Source organism: Nematolebias whitei, chromosome 13 (assembly GCF_014905685.2).
Source record: "Nematolebias whitei isolate Nwh7 chromosome 13, NemWhi1, whole genome shotgun sequence".
Taxonomy (NCBI): Eukaryota; Metazoa; Chordata; class Actinopteri; order Cyprinodontiformes; family Rivulidae; genus Nematolebias; species Nematolebias whitei.
Genome location: NC_056510.1, coordinates 19,629,033 through 19,634,633, shown reverse-complemented (window position 1 = coordinate 19,634,633; position 5,601 = coordinate 19,629,033).

The following is a 5,601-nucleotide window of genomic DNA, read 5'->3' as shown; positions in this document are numbered from 1 at the left end:
ATATATTATTTTATTAGATTTTTTGATTGTGTTCATGCTATGGGCATGTGAACTGAAAAGACTGTTAAACACATTTATTTAATTCTAGTGAAAGACGTAATTTAACTTTTGGACAGGTTATCTTAATGCATCTCTGATGTGACCACAGTGAGGTATTTTTTAATTGTCCTATTAACACTTCAAGTTTATATAGCACACTACCGGTAATTGTCTCAGTCCTCCCGTTCTTTTTTGTTTCAATAACACATATGTTCAGATGCTCAAATACTCGGTGAGTTACACCCCTCGTGATTTATATTACTGCTTTCAACACACTCAGCCCCACAGCTGACAACTATCAAGTGTGGCTTTCAGTCTACAGCATGATTTTGTTTAAAGAGTTGTACTTTTCCTTTCTCGGTGTGTGTTTGCTTGGATATTTAGCAGTTTCTGCTCATACTCTAAACAGCAAAACTTTACTCGGCACAGAGATGTTTTGTAGCAGGTCGGTTGTATTTCTGGCTGGTTTGATTTCCGTTAAACTGTTATCCTCCTTGTTGTTCGTCATCCTTGCTGTGAGATATGTTCAAATAACTTATTAGTCTTTGGATGTTTGGAGGGGGGAAGGAATCCTGTGCTTCAGCAGACAAATACACTTCCATACCAAAGGTCATTTGTGCGATTGTTTGACCCAGACATCATGGTGAGTTCTTTTAAACGAGTTGTGACAACAGTTGAATGGCTTGGCTCCTTTTGCCTTTTCACCCTCTCATTCTGGCTCAACAACAAGGCATAATCCTTCACCCCCACGTTGCGTGTCAGATTTGCTTTTTCTGCTTCGATGAAAAAGTAACCCCCTCTCCAATTCCTCACTTATTTTAGGAACGGGAAAGTATTACCAGTCTCAGCCTCATACAGCCTGCATGCCTGGAAACAGAATTGTTTACTTTTCTATCTGTGCATGTATTTAAATAATGTGCTGAATTATTAACCTCCTTTCCCCAGCTGGTCTATAGAAGGTCAGCATACGTTGTGTAACTCGGACATGTGGTTTCAAAACTTTCATGTAAAGTTAGTCAGCGTTTTGTTTTATGTCATCAATGCTTTTATAAGGCTAAATAAATACTTTTAGAAATATAGATATTAGATCTAAAAGCAAAACTTATGACTGACTTTTTGTATTCTACTGTGCAGGACATACAATGTTGTAGAAAAGTTGATTGTTGTTAAAAAAAAAGATATTTAAGCTGCGTGTCTTTCCCTCCACTCAGAAGTCATGTCATGTACTTTGGTGAAACCAGTTTGGGGTAATAATGATTGATTGCAGCAAAGTAGCTGCAGTAGCAGACAACCAAATAAACACTTTTTCATCACATTTGTTTGTCACAAAATCCACCCTTCACTCCTTTTCTTCTCCATTGCACATTATGGTTTGGACTGAAAGAGTTCATCTTTTCTCTCTCGTCTTCCTGGAGCACAAACCGCATGTTGTAAAATGGGGGAATTTCCAGAGTGAAATGGCTATATCCATCTTACATCATTTTAAAATATTATTTTCTAAGTGCCACAGATGTGTGGTGGAGATTTAGAGTTGGGAGGAAAAATGCAAGTGTTTCGAGAAGTTTATTCTTGTTTCTATTGGCTGTGTATATAATAAAAGGCTAAATCAAATCTGATTGGATCAAGAGCCGTAATTCATCCATATGGCATATTCAATCCTGCTTTGTGTTTGTGTGGATAAGTCTTGACATGTGTGGCTTTTGGCTAATTGTTGATCTAACTGGATATGCAGGTAGGAAAGAGTCCCAGATTTTGTGCTCTAGTTGGATTCTAGATAGCTATAGATAATTTGAAGCCCAAAGCATGTTGTCAGCGCTTTTGGAGATTAGAGGCACAATAGAGTTTTGTCCAATAAAAGGGGACTCCATTGACCTGACATGCTGAGTCTGTAAGATGGGCCCTCCATCAGTGTACATGTGGACAGCACCAGTCGAAGGACAGACTTTTTCCTCTTATTTGCTCTACATGCAGTTTGCCGGTGGAGTCTTTCTGCCAGCTAATTGCTTTAACAGTCCCATCTATCCAAGCCTATCTGGCTGCAGAATTACCTCAGCTGGAGACGTAATCCCTTGCTGAATATTTCAGTTGTACTCACATTATCACCTCAGGCAAAAGCTATCTTTTTACTCGTGTTCAAAGGATGGGTGGTGCAAAAGTCCATCCCAGTGAAGTAAATGGACAGCATTTATAGCACACGTTTCTAATCTTGATGACCACACAAATCGCTTTTGAGTTACTGTCCAGATTCACACACAGATTTATGCAGCACTCCTTTTGTTATGTAGTATCAGTGAAGAGTACATCTTTTGCCATACTTCAGCAAATAAACATTTTTTTCATATACTTGTACATGTACTTGATGTGTACATGCACCATTGTATGCTTTTACAGTAGTAGTAGCTAGGCCTGTCATGATAAACAATAAATCAATTAATCACTTAATGAATTAAAATTATAAACCTAATTTTTATTTATCGGCTTTATTCTGGTGAAGATTCTCGTATCGGCTTTATTGTTTCTTCGTGTCTCTCTTCTACTGAAGACACTGGATGACAAAAGGCTGAAATCCAGTGCTCTACACTGCCCTCTCCCTTTCTCTTTTCTCTTTAAAATCTGTTTTAACCGTCCAAAATCACGTTTTTGGATCGTTAAAAGCAGCTAAGCTGAGAAGGTACGAGCTAAGCTAACAGGCTGACCTCAGGAATAAACCTTCGTCTTATCGAGCTGCAAAATTCACGGTTGAAACCCGTGCCTTCGTGTAAAAAGTTGTTTTTCTCTGAAAAAAGAAGCTGAGAACTTTACAGATTTTTTAAAAATTAAGTTATGTGCGAAAAATGCTACGCTAAAGAGCTCAAACCACCAAAGAGCTCCGCTAAAGAGCTCCGCCATGTCAGCCCATGTCATGTCAAGGGCCCTCCCTCCCATTTTTCTTAAAGAGACACGCTGCTCAACTATCCATCCTTTGTTTCAAATATACTGCCATCAGGTGGTCAAAAATGGTACTACATGCCAAATAAATCAACATTTCTTCTAAAATTTGACAATTATTGTTAAATTTCAAACAATGTTATAGTTTATCGCAATAATTTCTGAGACAATTAATCGCCCAACAAAATTTTTGACAGGCCTAGTAGTAGCTACTGACCAATTGTTTTATTTCGAGTGGCAGAGGGTAGAAAAAGCCAAGAATTAAACAGGATTTAAGCACAAAGCTGTCTGATCAGCATGTTTACAATTTTATGTCTGTTTACAACATTATGAAGAAAATCTAAAACTTGTTCTGCATGATTTAGTTTTGATTTAGTTTGGGAAATTACTCCAAAAGTTGTCTAACTTCTTTTAAATTTGTCAGCCATTTGATATATTTTGATTTTAACATGCAAGTTCTTGAAGTCATTTTATGCCATCAGCTGTCATTTCAAATTGCTGGGCAGGTACACTGCTGTTTTTTTTTTTTTGTTTTTTTTTTTTGTCAGAGACGACATCTATTGCTGGTCTACCCACAATGCTCGCTGCTAATTATCCAGAGTACAGCTGAAATCTAAACCGTCTCCAGGACTTGTCTGGCTCACCTGTTTGCATCACAGATTCACTTCTTAAATGTCGAGGCATTTGGATGGACGACTACAGCAAAGTCAAATTACCTCTGTAAAGTGGAGTTCTTGACTTTGGGAATGAACAAATGAATACAGTTCAAGCATGTGACATTTAAAAACATTTTATAGATTGACAGGTTTTGCATTTTGCTGTAGAATTGGGAGACAGCTGTAGGCTGCATTATATCGTAAGTTTCTAAGCAGTGAGAATGAAAAGGAGGGAAACTTAACCTGCCGATTGGAAGAAGTTGTCTTTAGTTTGAGGGTTTGCTCCAAGTAACAAAATGTTATAATAACTTAACATGAGTCAAATAGGGGACTCTACTGAGATTGTGTGCCCATGTGTCTTCAAATTGCCTGAAAAATTGTTGCAGTTTGCCAGATTTGAAACGATCTGTCCTGTTAGTGCTTGTTCTCTTCTCAGCGAGAACTGTTTTTATGGCATCTGAAGTGCACTCCCCTCTGTTTGCTTCAGTAACCGTGAACAATGCAAAGCCCTTTTTATTTCTGGATGGACATTCTTCAGGCGCTCACAAAGCATTTTTTTTTTTTCAAATGAGACCAAAAATGCAAAATAATAGTCATTAATGTGGTTTATTTAATTGAAGTTTGCATTGTTTTCAATGTAATTATTTTTAATAGGTTATCCCTATAAAATAACTGTATAAAAACTACTTTTCCTTCAACATACAATGACATTGCAGCTGATTAAAGTGTTTCTGTCTAGCCTTGTAAGTCGCAGGTATTTCTTTATTAAACTGATCAATTAAAAACATTTTATGTATCCAGTAAAATTAAAATCTACCTGAACTTTTCTACATTCTCAAAATGCCAGCTGGCACTGGTTGGCAGATCTGACATTTACTTAGGCAACTTCATTTATTTGCTCTCTGAATCATGTTTTATGCATGCTAGGTGGTGAAGTTAATTTATATATTTTTTCCATTATGCTTCAGTTATTTAGTTTTTCAAATTACAGCAGGATTAACTTTTCACTTGTACATTTTACCTATTGACTTTATGCCCCTCACCCCCACTCAGTCCTTTAAAAAAAATAAAAATAATAATTAAACAGTTTGCACCATTTAGGTCAGTTTTCCACAATCACTCTGGTTAAAAGTGTTACCAGTAAATTAGTATTTAAAAAAGTTAAGGTTCAACTTGGAAATATGTACAGCCCTATTAAATCCTTTTTTTTAAATAATGTTTCTAAATTTTGTGTTTTATTACACAGCTGTGTTCTTACTTGAAACATACTTTATCATTTGGTGGATTGATACAATTTTTACAATCCCATAGTCAGATTTATCCTCCCAAAAATCTTAAATTATAACAGATTTTTTCCCCATTTGAGCTCAGCAGAAAATCCATTGCTTTATAATGGTGCTTAAAAATCTACCTGTAAATTATTTATATTACCAACAACATATTTGTCTTGCTTTCAAACATAGAGTACCTCACATGTGTTTCATGTGAGAGTAAAGAAACAGTTTCTTCTTTGTTTAAATAAAGAGCTTGGCATTTGGACCTAAAATACGTGGTTGCTTGATAATGATCAAAACATGCAATAGCAATTTTTCTTCTCTTGGCTCCCTTCATCAGGGGTCTCCACAGCTAACTAAGTCACACAAAGACTTGGCAATTATTTTTATGCCGGATGCCCTTCCTGACGCAAAAAACATGCTATAGCAATGTTAGTGCTAATTATTGCATGTGCCGGCTGTGGACTTTTAAAGAAATGTACCATTTTTAATGTCCAGTTCTGTGATTCTGTCTGTGTTTTATACATTGTGGATATCATGGTTTCAAAAGCCGACAATTAGATTTGAGTGGATACTTTCTAAAAATGAAGTTGAGTTGTTAGGTAATGTTCAGCTTGTGTAGGAAAATTACCGGTAGCTAACTTGTCCCTCGCTGCAAATATATATATATATATATATATATATATATATATATATATATATAT